This window comes from Macaca thibetana, chromosome 1, assembly GCF_024542745.1.
Source record: "Macaca thibetana thibetana isolate TM-01 chromosome 1, ASM2454274v1, whole genome shotgun sequence".
Taxonomy (NCBI): domain Eukaryota; kingdom Metazoa; phylum Chordata; class Mammalia; order Primates; family Cercopithecidae; genus Macaca; species Macaca thibetana.
Window position 1 is genome coordinate 135,680,100 of NC_065578.1, and position 16,788 is coordinate 135,696,887.

Here is a 16,788-nt window from a genome sequence, read left to right on the forward strand (position 1 = left end):
GATTTTCTCCTCCACATCATGAGCTCTTGGAAGCCAGGAACTATGCCTTACTCATGTTTGTTAACAGAATCTAGCACAGAGCTTTGTACATAATAAGTGCCAAAAATGTTTATTGACTAAAAGAATGAATTTCTAATAGAGGTAACAGCAATGCATACACAACCACACATACATGTAATTTACATTCTCTTTTTCCCCCAATTTTTTTTTTTTTTTTTTTTTTTTTTTTTTTTTTTGCATAGGAAGCCAGGTGAAAAATCCATTTCTTGTTACTGGTTTTTAATGGGCCTGAACGTTTCTGCGGTCATCCTCTGCAGATTGCTCTGGCTGTGGCAAACAGACTCTCATTGCATCAATTGAGGTTGTGAAGGATCTGGAAGGAAGCACATCAGTTGGGGACTTGGTGTCCTTGGTCCTCATAAAGCCTGTGACTGTGATGACACATAGCATTTATTTGAAAGGGCAGGTGCTGGTTGATAGACAACACAGCTTTTCACCTGGGGCGTGGGAATGTGGGAAGTTTAGCTGAAGCTGCCCCGCTGAACTCTGTGCTTAACTTTATTAAATTCTCCAATGAATATATTAAATTTACCAATATGTACACAAACAGGAGATACCCAGGGGATGACTAGTCTAGATTTCCCCTCCTCTAGCCCTCTTATACAGCAACAAACAAACAAACAAACAAACAAAAACTTCTCTGCCCCTTTCCATGTTTGTCCTGCCTGCAGGGGAAATGGGTTTGTCTAAGCAAGGAAGAGGTTTTCCAGCAGGGTTAAGAGGGAAGGATAAACATTTTAAATTTTGTTCCCCTTTAGCAATGGAATGCACTTGTCAAAGAACAGAAGACACACCCTCAGAGCTGCAGGAGATATCATTTCAGAAGTTGTGGATGTTGCCACAGGGGCTGCCATGGTGACTGTAAAACTGGTTGGATCAGAGCAAAGATGACAGCCCTTCCTGCCTGCTCCTTGGCCAGCTCAGCTCCCTGTGACCTTGTCCTCTGGGAAGCAGCCCTCCAGACTCCACACTTCCATGTTTTCCCCACCCTGGGTAGAAGCACTAATAGCTCATGATTCTTACTTCAGTGCATGTTCTTACTGCTCCTCTGCTTTGATGGGTAACATCAAGCAGATAGTCCAAGGTCAGCCAGCGAGGGAATGCCCTGGGTGACAGTTCTTTCTCCTGGATCTTCCAGGGTTTGGCCTCAACTCCATAAACAGCGATGGGAAAGCCTCACACTTCCTGATCTGCAGCGGGATTTCTGTTGAACCAGCCTGATTTCTTTCCTGCTCGCTTCAGGGGGTAGGGGGTTGTCCGAAAGCATATTCTGTTTTTCCCAAGGAAACGAGCTGGCTTCCTCTCCAGCTATTTTTCTGCTCTTCATTATTTGTAAATTTCAACTCTCCGGCCTCCAGCTACACAAATTTACAAACTATTATTAGTAGCTATGTGGAAACTTCATATTTGAAATGTTTTCTGATAAAAGAATGGGGACATTCTTTGTTAAAAAATTATTTCAGAAATACTTAGCTCATTTCTCCCTATTCTAGCTGTTTTCGTCTTTGTTTCCCAGCTCACTGCCAGATGCAGTCTTTTCACAGCTTTGCAAAACTGCTGTTTAACTTGACACAGTGTTAACAGTTATTAATCTAGGTGGTGGGAATATAGGTTTTAGTTACGGTATTATTTAGACTTTTCTGTAGCTTTTATATTTATCAGAAAAGAGCAACCATACAATAAATGGCTTTTTGTCCTCTTTTCACAGAGTTCTGTTGGTGGTTCTGTTGCTATCTCAGTTCCCAAGCTGTTAGCAGGACCACGCTGTTTCCTTTGTGTACAACAAGATCTCAGTGTTCCAGGGCGGTGTTTCTCCCACCTAACAGCCCAGACTTGCCAACCATTCTTGCTGGATTAGGAAATGAACCACTGATCCTAAAGATTAGAAAACAAAATAAGGAGATATAGGGTCCCCAAGGACCTCTCTATTTAACTCTACCTTGGATTACTAGCTTTGTTCCAACAACTTTGCTTCAGTTCCCAGAGAAAATAACCAGGCTCTTGAGGTGGACTGACCCCACTAAAGCCGCTGGGGCGGTCTGGACCAAAACGCCACATCATATGACATTTGAGGGAGTTGAAGGTACAGGAGGAAGGTGTTGATTCCAGAGCTTCACGTTTTATCTAGACTTGGTTACACCCTTGTTTGCCATCTTTTAGCAAACAAACTGCATCCCCGTATGCGCTTTCAGCGTCTGCATTTGGAACAGCAGTTCTCAAGCTCATGTGTGTATCAGAATCACCCAGAGAACTTGTTAAAATGCAGATTTGTGGAACCTACACCCATAGTTTCTGATTCAGTAATAATGGGATGAGGCCTGAGACTTTGCATTTCTTTTTTCTTTTCCTTCCTTCCTTCTTCTTTCTCTCCTTCCTTTCTTCCTTTCTTTCTTTCTTTCTTCCTTTCTTTTCTTTCTTCCTTTCCTTTCCCCTTTTCTCTCCCCTCCCCTCCCCTCCCCTCCCTTCCCCTTCCCTTCCCTTTTTTCTTTTCTGACAGAGTTTCACTCTTGTTGCCCAGGCTGGAGTGCAGTGGCGCAATCTCGGCTCGCTGCAACCTCTGCCTTCCAGGTTCAAGCAATTCTCCCTCAGCTCCCAACTAGCTGGAATTACAGGCGTGTGCCACCACGCCCAGCTAATTTTTGTATTTTTGGTATAGACAGGGTTTCACCATGTTAGTCAGGCTGGTCTCGAACTCCTGACCTTAGGTGATCCATGCACAAGCCCAAAGTGCTGGGATTACAGGCGTGAGCCACCTCGCCCAGCTCAGGCTTTGCATTTCTAACAAGTTCCCAGGGGACACTGATGCCGCTGACTGGGGACAACAGTTTAAGAACCACTGATTTAGGAGATAGGACTGGTGATTGTATCTTACCTGTGGGCAGGGGTGAAAATAAAGGTCACGACAGGAAGAGATGTGATGTTTTGTACAGTTCTATGAGTTGTCTTTTTTTTTTTCGAAGACAAGTTTGCTGTCTGTCACCCAGGCTGGAGTGCAGTGGCTTGATCATAACTCACTGCAGCCTGGAATTCCTGGGCTCAAGGGATCCTCCTGCCTCAGCTGCCTCAGTAGCAACTGGTCTCAAACCCTTAGGCTCAAGCACTCCTCCCACCTCAGCCTCCCCAAGTGCTGAAATTACAGGCATCAGCCACCACACCTGGCCCAGTTTTATGTTTTTATATATGCTTATAACTTAGCAGTACATGATTTCCATTACTCCGTGCTCCAGTAGCTGCGGGAGAGAGAGGCACTGTTTGGGAAGGGGCACATCAGTGTGTATCCCAATCCAGAAGCTATATTCTCTGCTCTTATAGTGACCCTGTCCATGCCCTGGTTGGAAATCAACTTGAAATTTACATCTCTAGATTTTTTTTTTAATTTACTAATATGTATCTCAAAATTTCACAGCACAACTCGTGTTCAAAGCCATGTTTTGGGGTGTCCTAATTCTACCTACCCATCTCACTTGCTGTTCCCATGGCAGCTGTGCCCTACCAACTGGTTGAGTGTCTGGTTGTCACCTGTCCATGACACCCTCCCAGCCCATGCAGGACCGCTCTCTGGGGGCTCTGCAGCAAGCCTCGATGCACTGTGGACCAGCTGGCTGTGTCCCAGGAGTTCTTAGGGACCTGGCTGTCTCCTGATGTGATTTAAAGTTTGAGTTATTGGTGACATTAATGGAACTGCTCAGGAAGTGGAAAATCCCCAATATATATGTTCTGTGCCCTTTTAGAGAAAAGGAAGAGCTTAGGGGTGGGGAGGAGTATTCTTTGATTTCATTGCCTAGTACATTTCCCAAAATGATCCCCAATTCTAACATTTAGGCCTGGGAGGAAAATTCCCAAATAAGTTGTAATGATCTGAAATCTTAGCCAGCGGGAGCAGAGGGAAAAATGTTGGTAATCTGCTATCTTTTTTATCACATAACAGTAAAACTTTATTTTTGCTATGAGACTTTATTTTTAGGATGGTGAATAGTCTCTGTAGAGGGTGATGGCTTCATTTTTATCCTCTCTGTAAAATGGTAGTGCATTATGCACATACTATACTGCATTAATATTTCTGCCATTAGTCACTTCTCATATATGAGAAAGTTAAACAATATCTATCTTAAAATAATGTTTTGTCTTATGTTGTACACTTTGAGAGTGTTTTAGAAAAATCCCTCTGTCCTCCCTAATGTTACATAATTTTTTTCTGAATAATTAGACTTTATTACTTTTTCCCTACCAGAAATCTTAGATCTCGGGGCATTTTTTATGAATGATGGAGAACATTTGGTGCCTTATCTGGAGAGATAGAGAGATGTAACTATTGGCCATAGAAAAAAAAAATTTAAGGGTAGTCAGTGTTCCCTGGACTAGGTTTCATTTGTGTTTTAATACACTCCGCCATTAGATGGTAGCACAGTAATAGACATAACAATTTAGGGGTAGAGGCACGGTCTCATCCCCCATTTTAAATAAGATCAGAAAGGTCTAAGTTGGTTTAGTAGAACCATCAGATGGTCTTTGTCAATCCCAACACCATAGATTTGGGCCTGGGACTTTGGTCCTACGACTCTGTGGCAAGTCAGATTGTGGGTGAATGTTATAAACAGAAGCATTGGTTTCAGGTTGCCCTGTTACCTCCAGATCTGAGATAATTATCATTTAAGCCTAAGAATGCTTGGATGGGTTGGGGGTGTTTTGAGACTCCTTGGCACAGCTTTTGGCTTCTCTTTTTCTCCTCTCTCCTCCCCTCCCCTCCCCTCTTTCTTTTCTTTCTTTTCTTTTTTCTTTTCTTTTCTTTTCTTTTTGTTTCCCTTTCTTTCTTTCTTTTCTTTTTTTCTTCCTTTCTTCCTTTCTTCCTTTTCTTTCTTTTCTTTTTTCTTTTCTTTTCTTTTTGTTTCCCTTTCTTTCTTTCTTTCTTTCTTTCTTTTCTTTTTTTCTTCCTTTCTTCCTTTTCTTTCTTTTCTTTCTCCTCCTTCTCTCTCTCTGTTTCTTTCTTTCAACAGGGTCTTGCTCTGTCACTCAGGCTGGAGTGCAGGGGTGTGATCACAGCTCACTGCAGCCTCAAACTCCTGGGCTCAAGCGATCCTCCCACCTCAGCCCGGGAGTAGCTGGGACAATGGGCACACATCCTCACACCTAGCTAAGCTCTCGAAATTTGGATGTCAAAGTATTATTTTATTTTATTATTTATTATTACCTCATGACATAGCTACTGTTTATCCAACATTCAAATTAAATACATTTCTTTGAATTAGTATTGAATTTTCTCTTCCTTGTGTCTATACTTTCCTAAATTGATGTTTAAAAAACAAGCAAGGCCAGTGTTTGGCAACTTCTCTCCCACATCATTTGTGACCTGGGAAAGGGAAAAATGGCTCTTCTCCAGCCTATCGGTTTCGAGGGTCAGCTGCCCTTTGACATCAATGTCTTCCTGTCTCCTGCAGTGTCATAAGGTATCATTAACAGGAATTCTGTGTCCCAAGGGGACAAAAGAAAACCAGGTCAAGGGAACTTGCATGGAAACTTAAACGTTTTAAAGAATGGCAAATTTGGCTTCATTTAACATAATTGAAAGACTCTCTAACAGTGTTAGAGAGCTAATGGGGCTATCCATGGCTGATAGAAATAGAAAAGAATCCAACTCGACCTAGTTTCCATAAAGATAATGAGTCCAAGAAGAAAACAAATCTGGAGAAATAGAGAAAACAGAGCAGATTTGATTTACAAACATTTTCCTGTTTTTGGAATTACGATGATGGAGTCTCAGTGGGGCTCCAGGGGTCCTAGACTTGCCAGGGCAATTCATTCCACCTCTGTGGGACCCCTGCATCCTTGCCCCCAGCACAGTTAATGCTCCTTTAGGAGCTTGGCACTGCCAATCCCTCATTCATTGGGCCATTGCTACAGGACGTTTCACTGTTAACTCACAGGCTTCTCCCTCTTCCCCGACCCTCTCCAGGGACCATCATAACTGTCACAGTCAGAAACCGGCTCTCCACATCCCGAGTCTGGGGCTCTCACCAATCCTCCTAGTCTGGATACATCCCCACTACTGCAAGTAGAGTTGCCAGCCAGATGAGCAAAGACCTAGACTGCCTATTGGGGGCAGCCCTGCCTCAGTGGGCCACTCTCTAGCCACCCAGCCTGTGTCCCCATTCTGAGGAACACAGACCCACTCATCTCCTTCACCTGTTAGAAAATTACTTTTACTGGCTGGTCATGGTGGCTCACGCCTACAATACCAGCACTTTGGGAGGCCGAGGTAGGTGGATCTCCTGAGGTCAGGAGTTCACGACCAGCCTGGCCAATATAGTGAAACCCCATCTCTACTAAAAATAGAAAAATTAGCCGGGTGTGGTGGCGGGCACCTGTAATCCCAGCTACTTGGGAGGCTGAGGCAGGAGAATTGTTTGAACCTGGGATGCGGAGGTTGCAGTGAGCCAAGACCATGCCATTGCACTCCAGCCTGGGCAACAAGAGCAAAACTCCGTCTCAAAAAAAAAAAAAAAAAAAAATTACTTTTCCTGAGGCCAGGTGCAGTGGCTCAAACCTATAATCCCAGCAGTTCAGGAGGCCGAAGAGGGCAGATCACCTGAGTTCAGGAGTTTGAGATCAGCTTGGCCAAAACAGTGAAACCCTGTCTTATTTAAAAAAATAAAAAGAAAAAAGAAAATTTCTTTTCCTAGAAAACAGGTGCTTCCTCCAGGCCCTTGGAAGTCTGTTGTCTTTTCCTTCAGCATACTTTTGCTGACTACCCCTGGGGATATTCCTAGGTGAAACGAAGCCTCTGCCCATCCACCCTCTTTCTATCGTAGCTCTGACTGGGAACCTTATCTTCCAGCCATGTCATATGAAGGATCTGGATATAGAAATATATAGCAGTATGATTTACTACATTTATAACTGCATGCAGTGCTATGCTGGTAAATGTTAGTAACCAGAGTTGCCTGGGGAAGGGAGAAGAGAAAACTCTAACTTGTAGCATTTGCTTATTTCCATGTGTAAATACTCTGGATCTGCATTTGGGGAACTCCTATGAAAGCAGTCTTGGCAGAGGAGGTAGTGGAGGAGAAAACAGGGCTGCATTTAGGAAAGAATAGCACTTCCAGAGAGCTGGGACCAACAGATGGAAGCCTCATGGCAGAGACAGCCGGCTGGGAGACATTCTAAATTCAATCAAAGCCTGGGGAGCTGAGATGGACGGGACAATTGTAACAGGGAGAGCCTGGTAAGAACTGTGTCTCCTGAGCTCTGCGCTTTCCTATAGGATGGGCATGGGAAGTGCTGGAAAGCCTCTTCTTTAAATGAATATTAAAGTGTTAATATTCTGGATTCTTGGCCCAGATATTTAATTTCTTTTATTTTCCTTTTTTTTTGAGACAGAATCTTGCTCTGTCACCCCGACTGGCGTGCAGTGGTGCAATCATGGGTCATTTGCAGCCTCAACCTCCTGGGCTCAAGTGATTCTCCCACCTTAGCCTCCTGAGTAGCTGGGACTACAGATGCTCACCACCATGCCTGGCTAATTTTTGTATTTTTAGTAGAGATAGGGTTTCGCCATGTTGCCCAGGCTGGTCTCAAGCTCCTGGGCTCAAGTGATCCTCCCACCTCAGCCTCCCAAAGTGCTGAGATTGCAGGCGTGAGCTACCACGCCTAGCCCCTAATCGATCCTTCCTTCCTTTCTTTATTTTTCCTCTAGGTGAATAACTTTATTAACGTTTGTTTCAAACTTTGTTCCCAGGCTTCTTCTGCTTAATTAACTGCAAAGAATGAATTGTGTATAAGCAAAAACTGAAAAGCGTTTCAGTGTCCAAGGGGCTTGGGCTTAAAAATATTAGAGATCTAGATTTTATCAGATCCATAAACAAAAAATTATTTAAAAGCAGTCATAATATAAAATAGCATCTCCCAGTAACTTCTTCAAGTTTTATCTTCAGAAGTTGATTCAATTCAGTTTGCCTCATTCTTGGAAGCCTCATCAAAATTCTCCACAAGACGTGGAACTTCATCATCATCATCATCATCATCATCATCATCCTCTCCAGTACCAAGTGGTGCTTTTCCATCCACAGATCGTTTGGGCAGAGCTTCAGCCAGTCTCCTTAAACTAGTCAGACTGACTGCAGTAAGCTGGTTTAAGACGCTGGTTAGCGTTTCTGTCAGCTGCTTTGTCTCAGCATGGCCTGTAATGGTGAAAGTGTTCACTGCCAGAGATGCCTGAACTTCAGGGTTGTTAAACTGGATCATTGTTCCTTGGAGTTTTTCCTGGTTCATGATTGTTTCTTTCATCTTGTCTGAGTGGATAAGGGGCTGCACGGGGGACTAGGATTGGTGCTCGGGGGTCTTGGGTGGACCAGCTGAGATTAGGCGCATATACGCGGGGACGCAAGATGGCAGCTAAAGCCTTTCTTTTTTTTTTTTTTTCTTTCTGTCTCTCTCTCTCCTCTCTCTCTTTCCCCGCTCCCTTCCCCTCCTATCCCCTCCCCTTCGCTTCACTTCCCTTTCCTTTCTGTCGCTCTGTTACCCAGGCTGGAGTGCACTGGCATGATCATAGCTTACTACAACTTTGAACTCCCGGGCTCAAGCCATCCTCCCACCTCAGCTGGGACTACAGCCAGCCATGCACCACCATGCCCAGCTGTTTGTAAATTTTTTTTAGAAAACGGGTCTCACTTTGTTACCCAGGCTAGTCTTGAACTCTTGGTCTCTAGTGATCCTCTCTCCTCAGCCTCCCAAATCGCTGAGAGTATAGGTGTGCTCCACCATGCCAGACTCAGACACTTAATATCTCTAATGAGACTGTATTTTGTGATCTAAAATGCCCATAGAATGATCTAATACCTTAGAGTGAGCAGAAAAATTCTGGAGTCCTCATAATTTTTATCTAATGGCAGGAAAGAGCTTTCCTCATGGAATAAATTTTGAAGGAGCAGTGGGTAACAAAAATAAAGTTGCTTTTTGATCACGTCCCATGGGCAGTTCTGGTCCAACAAATAGATTTGGTGGTTAATGGTGAGCGCCAGGCCTCCTAAAACCAACCTAATCTTCAGGGTTCCTTGCTGTGGGCCTAGTGGGAGCAGAGCCATCTGGGAGGAGTGGGTGAGCCCAACTCATTCTGTGGGAGAGGGTGCTTCAACAGACTTGGATTGAGGTAGAGGCTGAATTTTAAAATGTATCTTTTAATAAGATGATATATTTGCAGACAGAGTTATTGCCCATGTCCAGACTTTATGGGACAGATTCCTACTCCTACTTGGTTTTTGTTGTCATTGTTGTTGTTTTGTTTGTTTTGAGACAGGGTCTCATCTGTTGCCCAGGTTGGAGTACAATGGCACGATCACTGCTCACTGCAGCCTTGACCTCCCCAGGGTTAGGCGATCCTCTTGCCTCAGCCTCCTGAGTAGCTGGGACTACAGGGTTGCACCACCACACTCAGCTAATTTTTGTATTTTTTGTAGAGACAGGATTTTGCCATGTTGTCTAGGCTGGTCTCAAACTCCTGGACTCAAGCGATGTGCTCATCTCAGCCTCCCAAAGTGCTGAGATTATAGGCGTGAGCCACCATGCCCGGCCCTCACTCCCATTGATGATTTGTGCAGAATCTTCTCCCAGCCCCTCACATGACTCATGAAGGGTGAGAATTTTCCCCTAAAGTCTCCTCCAGAAGCCCACACTAGAATCTGCCACACTAACCACATTTCATCGTGTGATGCTTCAGAAGGAATTAGAATGAGTTATAGCCATGCTTGCAGGCAGACAGTGGGTCCAGTTTGGAGAATCTGACCCCAGTGACAAGTCCAGCTCCTTAGGGATTTTTTTTAATTTTTAGTTTTTTAAAGAGATGGGGTCTCACTGTGTTGCCCAGGCTGATATAAAACTCCTGGCATCAGATGATCCTCCCACCTTGGCCTCCCAAAGTGCTGGGATTACAGGCATGAGCCACCATGTGCAGCCCTCCTTAGGGACCTCGATAAAAGATATTAATGGAAAACTGAATTAAGGTCCAACATGCTTATATATCTTGCCAGGTTTCTTGAAGCTCCAGAAGTCTTTAATTCTGTGTCTTCTTGGCTGCAGCACAGTCTAAGGGTCAGAATTTTTGCCATTCTCCAGGCGGTGTAATGTTTGCACTGTGTGTGTGTGTCTGTTCTGTGAGCCGCCACTGCCACCGCTGCAGGCTGCAGCTGGTGTTGACGGTGCAGAAGTGCTGAGTCACTGGCTGTTTGGCGACCCTTACATCACGTTCCATTGTCCTTTCTTCCTTTCTAGGCTTTGAGAGCCCTTTCAGTGTTTTTTGTTTTGTTTTGTTTTTGCCCAGGGCCTCTCCCTGGTAGGAAATCAGGGTGTGAAAACTGAGAGGGTGCTGGGGCTCCGGAACAAAGCTGCCCAGAAGGATAATGGGTCCCTGCAGGCTGCTGAGGACACCCAGCAACCCAAATTCACGTGCTGGAGGCACACCAGGGCCCTGGGCCAGCCCCAGCCGGCCCCAGAGCCCCAGGGTGGGCTCTGACTCACATTTTTCTGCAGCTCTCCCTGCTGTGCTGGTTTCAACTGGAGCTGAGGAGTTTAACAATCTCTTTATATGTTCTGAATCCAACGTTCTTTGTGCCCGTTTTAGCACAAGTGTAACAGGTGGTGCTAATTATCAGTGTGACATAAATTCTTGGAGAGGTAGCCTCTGGAGAGGGCTATACAGATTTTTTAAATGACTATTTTGACCCAACAAGCTTGTCACTTTATTACAGTTGTTTTGTTATTAAAAAAAAAATCTATTTATTATGGAAACATCGGGGAAAAAATAAAACGTCATAAAGAATGAAGTAAAGGTTATTCGTATTCCACTACCCAGAGATGATCACATTTTGATATATAATCTTCTAATATTTTTTCTAAATATAGATTGATATGCATGTAATTTTACATAATTGGGCCCACATTGCACATTTTATTTAAACTGAGAAATATGCTGTGAATACACTCTTACGTCATTTAGCTATATTCTAGAAGTGCTGCAAATTAATGCAGTATGAGCAGAGAGATAAGATACATCTTGGATTGTTTTATTTGCTGTCAGTTCATTTCTGTTTGCAGGATCTTTCTCTTGCCAGAATAGCCTCATTTACAAGTCCCGTCCCTTCCTGTCCCTTCTTCCCACCCCTGCAAGGTAGCTAAAGCATTTTCTCAGGTAACCATCCCACACTCTCTCTGCCTTTTTTTTTTTTTTTTTTTTTTTTGGTATATAAACTGTTTATTAACAGACAAGGCCTACAGACTTATTCATTCTTGGACACACCCACAGTTCAGCCATGGCAGCCAATGGTCTTGCTGTGCTGGCCTCAGACAGGAAGGCCCCAGAGGTGACACAACCCTCTATGGGCCCGAATCTTCTTCAGTCACTCCTGCTCTTCACAGAGTTTGTCGTCTGTTGGCTAGAATCTGCCTATATTTTCCAACCTTTACATACTTCTGTCTGTTCAGGAACCAGTCTGGGATCTTGTACTGGCATGGATCCTGCATAATGGTGATCACATGTTCCGCCTCATCCTCAGTGAGTTCTCCTGCCCTCTTGGTGAGATCAATGTCTGCTTTCCTCGACACCACATGAGCATATCTTCAACCCACAGCCTTAATGGCAGTGATGGCAAAGGTTTTTTTTTTCTGCCGCCCACCGATGCTGGTGGTGAGTACTCGCAAAATATGCTGGAACTCTTCAGGGATCACTAGAGACATGATGGCCGCAGAGGCAGCAGCGTGTAGGCCTCCTGTGGAGGAAAATCTCTGCTTTTTAAAAAATGCTTTCTGGGAAGCCCTAGGACCAGCTAAGATCTATCTGGCTCAGTAGTTCTCAATCTTGAGCTCACATCAGAATCTCCTGGAAGGCTTGTCAAAGGAGATTGCTGGGCTTCACCCCTGGAGTTTCAGTAGGGCTGGGGTGGTAGACAAGTTCCCAGGCAAATGTTGCTCATGCTGGTTCACTACTGAGAACCACTGATTTGGGGGAATGGATGAACAATTTTCTTCCTCCAAGCCCTCTCCCAGTGTTCCTTGGCTACTTGTCTTTTTCCCTTAGAGCATTTATTTTGTCTCCGAATTCTTTGCTTATAACCACTCCCTATGCTGTCTTCTTGTGGTGTCACTCATGCATACAAAGGACAGAAATATTTTCTTAATGGAGGGCTGGAATCCAAAGGGTTCAAGGAGTCTCCCAGTACCCGTGAGAGTAGAAGCCAGTGTGATTTGTCCTTCCCTGTCACTGCAGCAGTCTCCTGAAGAGCTGGCTCAAAAGGAAATGCACAGATGCCCAGACTGTTTGTTAAAGGAAATGACACATTATCCTCTTCCCAACATCTGGTCATTCCTGAAAGACAGTCAAGCCCCGATAATACCGTTGACTCACTAGAAGCCTGTGTCTTCTTTCCCGAGGGAGGTGGAGACAAACCAAGGAGGATAGAATCTATTTTTGTGTCGGCCCAAGGGGACGCCTTGGGGAGGGGGCAAAGGGTCACCCACATTGCTGTTCTGTTCTGGGAGCCAGGAATGCATACTTCCTTCCTGTCCAGCCCTGAGCAACAGTCTCTTTCTTAAGCCTCAGATCTTCCACAGAGAGCTGGAAAGATTTTTAAATGCCATGGTGGGCTGGAATGGCTGGACACCAGCGTAAATGGACTGATGAAATGGGAAGAGGAGATTTGGCAGGACACAGGGTATTGAGGTTGCAGCAAAGGCAAGAGAGCTGTGTTGGGTTGAGTGACTGTCATACTGTGCAGTCCAGGCTCAGAAGGACTCTGGCTGCATCTGGCTGCCTCTTGATTAGGAAATGCATGTATTTGTTTTCATCTCTAAGGCATCTTCTAGGGGCTAAATACGGAGAAAGAATAAGAGGGGTGTGAGTAGGGTGTCTGGTTAATTAACCTGGAGGACTTGCCCAGGTTGACTTTGCACAGGTAAGGAGAAGTAATACCCTGAAATCTACCTGGAGATCCAAGGGGACCCCCCTCCAGCCTCTCAACCAGTGGAGTAAGTGAAGCTGAGTTCTGAGAGAAGGAAGTTGTGTTCTCATTAAACTAATAGAGGGCCTCCTGGACTAGGGAGGGGATGGGGAGAGGTGGGGAGGGCACCTTTGCCTTTGGATCTAAGGGCATTTATTGTGCCAGGCCTTTGTTTTGTTCCAGCCAGGGCACTCTGGCAAAGGCATCCTGGGAATTTGGCCTGCAAACAGAAAGGGCATTTCCTTGTGTGGGTTTCCTGTTTAGGTCTGCGTAGAAACCCAAAGGATCGCTTGGCCTTATAAATCCTCTAGACATTACTGGTATAGATGCTCTGGCCGGATGCCATGGGAAAATCGCACAGAAATAGAAGAAAGGAGGAAGGCACATTTACTCTCAGGATGCTGGGTGGGTTTCAGGCTCCCCGCCTTCAGATCTATAAACACAGGAGGTTGGGCTAGAGGGGATGATCATTCAGGTCCTCTCCAGCTTTGACAATCTCAGGTTCCATTTTCCTCTCAAGGGTCACCAGGAGCTGGCACTGTGCATCTCAGGCATGGGAGTCAGCAGAGCAGCTCACCAAACAGAAGCACAAAGAAAATTTCAACCCAAAAGTTAGAAAGTTGCCCTGGAATATCCTTTAGGCTCCTTCTCAGAAAGGAGGTGCTTTTGAACTCTGGTATTTCCCAGTCTTTCCTAGATGCTTAGCATACTCCAAAAATCACAGCTGCTAGGTCAGGAGCATTGTGGAGTCTCGTGGAAGGGTTTTGGCACAAAGCAAGTTTGCAGAGCCGGCGGTGAATTAGGTGTTTGTTAGGAGACATCACCCATTTCAGGTTTCTTTTTTTACTTCCTGTTTCCCTCAATTTCTGTATATGTCAAATTGCAGTTTGGCATTCACACTTCTGGTTTAATGGAAGAGGCCATGTTTTTTTTCTTAATCTGTGGCTGAATTCAGATTCTCTGCAGACTTCACTTGGAGATTGACCAGACTTTAGGTCAGTTGGGAAAGTCATGGGGCAAAAACAGGATTTCTTATGGAGATTTCCTGTGTCAACCCAAGCTTTGTTGCAGTAAGAACATGCTCATCATCTTCAACAATGCCTCTTGTGTTACCTTATTTTCTCATTTATCCTTATTTGCATCATTTAGAAAATGTGTTATATAGAACCACCTTTTTTGGGAGGCAAATAATAAAATGATATTGAGTAACATTAAATTAATTGCCTGTAGTCGGACAATGCAGCGTTCTAGTAAATTAATTATGATAGACTCACTTATGCAGCAACATTTCTCAAGACAAGATCGCCCCCTTAGAATTCAGCATGGCTGTGTCCTCAGTTCTCTTGGGTGCGAATTGTGGCATTTGTCTCTGAACCTCATACCCTCAAATATGTCCTTACAGATAAACACATCCGCAAAGGAAGATCACTTCCAAGGTCCCATTCTGTTATTTCTTTTCCAAATTTTGCTTTCATGTGTCTGAAATACATTCTTCTTTTCTTCCCACCAACTCTGAGCTGTTTCTTCAATAATGAAGTGGGTGGAAGAAGAAGGAACATGATAGGAAGTTCTAAGCTTTCTGGATCAGTGCTCCTTGGAACACTAATCCTGAGAAATATGCTTTAAAAGGGAGTCCTGTGGTCACACAGGGGTGGGAAATGCATGTTTGCACTCTGCTGTGTTAAAAGCTCTGAAAATTCATGCAATAAAGAAACATGTTTGACTTTAGCTCAGCATTTCCCAAACTTACTTGATCAAGAAAGTATCTTTTTATATTATGTGTATAGCAGATACTAACAAATGGAGGAATAAGTGTTCTATGTGACACTTTGAGAAATGCTTCCTGTTGAAAAATAGAGTTCACTGTCTTATATTTAGTACTGGGGAAAATATATGTATTTATATTATAGTATAGTATATGAATATTTATAATATATATGTTGTATATGAATATATTATAGTATATGTTATACAACAAATATAAATATACTTATAGTGATAATAATATAAATATTACATATAATATATTATATAAAGTTTATAATTTATATTTATATTATAATATTAACATAATCATAATATTAAATATATAATATAATTCTATATTACATTACATATAATTATGTATTATATGTTATATAATATAAATATAATGTGTATAATTATAATTTTATTTGTTTATTTTATTATTTTTATTTTTTTTGAGACGGAGTCTTGTTCTGTCACCTAGGCTGGAGTGCACTGGCAGGATCTCTGCTCACTGCAACCTCCACCTCTGGGGTTCAGACAATCCTCCTGCCTCAGCCTCCTGAGTAGCTGGGACTACAGGTTCCTGCCACCACACCTAGCTAATTTTTTTGTGTTTTTAGTAGAGACGGGGTTTCACCATGCTGCCCAGGCTGGTCTCAAACTCCTGACCTCAAGTGATCTGCCTGCCTCAGCCTCCCAAAATGCTGGGATTACAGGTGTGAACAACCATGCCCAGCCTATAATTATAATTTATATTTACATTTCTAATTTACATTCATAATATTTATATCTCAATATTTGTATTATATATAAAGTGGAGGAATATATATATAACATATGATAAACATTCCCATTACATTTTCATATATACATACTTTATATGTGATATGGTTTGGATCTGTGTCCCCACCCAAATCTCATGTTCAGTTGTAATCCCCCATGTGGGAGGTGGACCTGGTGGGAAGTGTTTAAATCATGGGGGCAGATTTCTCGTGAATGATTTAGCACCATCCCCTTGGTACTGTCCTTGCAATAGTGAGTGACTTCTTTACGAGATCTTGTCATTTAAAGGTGTGTAGCACCTCCTCCCTGTCTCTCTTACTCCTGCTCTGGCCATGTGAAGGGCCTACTTCCTCTTCATCTTCTGCCGTGATTGTAAGTTTCCTGAAGCCTCTCCAGAAATCAAGCAGATGCCAACATCACGCTTCCTTTACAACCTGCAGAATTGTGGCTAATTAAACCTTCTTTTCTTTATAAATTACTCAATCTCAGGTATTTCTTTACAGCAATGCCAGAACAGCCTAACATAATGTATATATACTGTATGTGTGTGCATATCAATAATGTACTGGAAATGTCGCTGCTCTTTTCAGAATTTTCAGGATGAACATAGCTATGAAAAGATCTTTATAGAAAAAACATTAGAAACACATCACCATTTCAATTGTGGCTATCGTTGTTTGGTAGATGACAGGTGAATCTTTTTTTCTTTCTATTTTTGTTTCCCACAGATCTTCCACAATGAACGTGAATTATCTCTATATTAGATGCAAGAAACAAAATAAATTTTAATTTTTAAAAAGAGTCCATGCACAAGGTTCCTTTCATTTGGTCTTCATGCAGAGAAGCTACCAGATGCATCCTCCTGCTTCCTAGTCATTTATCTGAGCTTGCTTGTGGTTTATGGCATACATCTACTGAGGTCCTGCATGGCTGTTTCTGGAGCACACGCAGCTTCTTCAGTTTTAACAGAAAGTAAAGCAATTACCACATAGTGGGAGGATCAGTAAGTGCAGGAAATGGCCTCATCAAGTCCACCAAACTCAGTTGTTCCTGGATTGTGTGTTCAAGAAGAAACAGATTGTCTATCAGCCAGAATTTTTGGTTGCCACCAATGGAAATCTCAGTTGGAAAGTGGATTTATTGGAAATGTATCATATGGTTCAAGGAATCAGTGCAAGGCTGGAGAACCAGGTGATGAAATTGGATAAAAATCTAG

The 16,788-nt window shown here is 43.3% G+C and overlaps 1 protein-coding gene and 1 pseudogene across 1 annotated transcript in view; both read right to left on the bottom strand.

Moving 5' to 3' along the window:
* The window catches only part of SNAP47 (synaptosome associated protein 47), a 779,054-nt gene that overhangs the window by 432,748 nt on the left and 329,518 nt on the right, over positions 1-16,788 (bottom strand). The gene's annotated exons all lie outside the window — the stretch shown is intronic.
* On the bottom strand, positions 11,325-11,781 carry LOC126936866 (40S ribosomal protein S18-like; annotated as a pseudogene).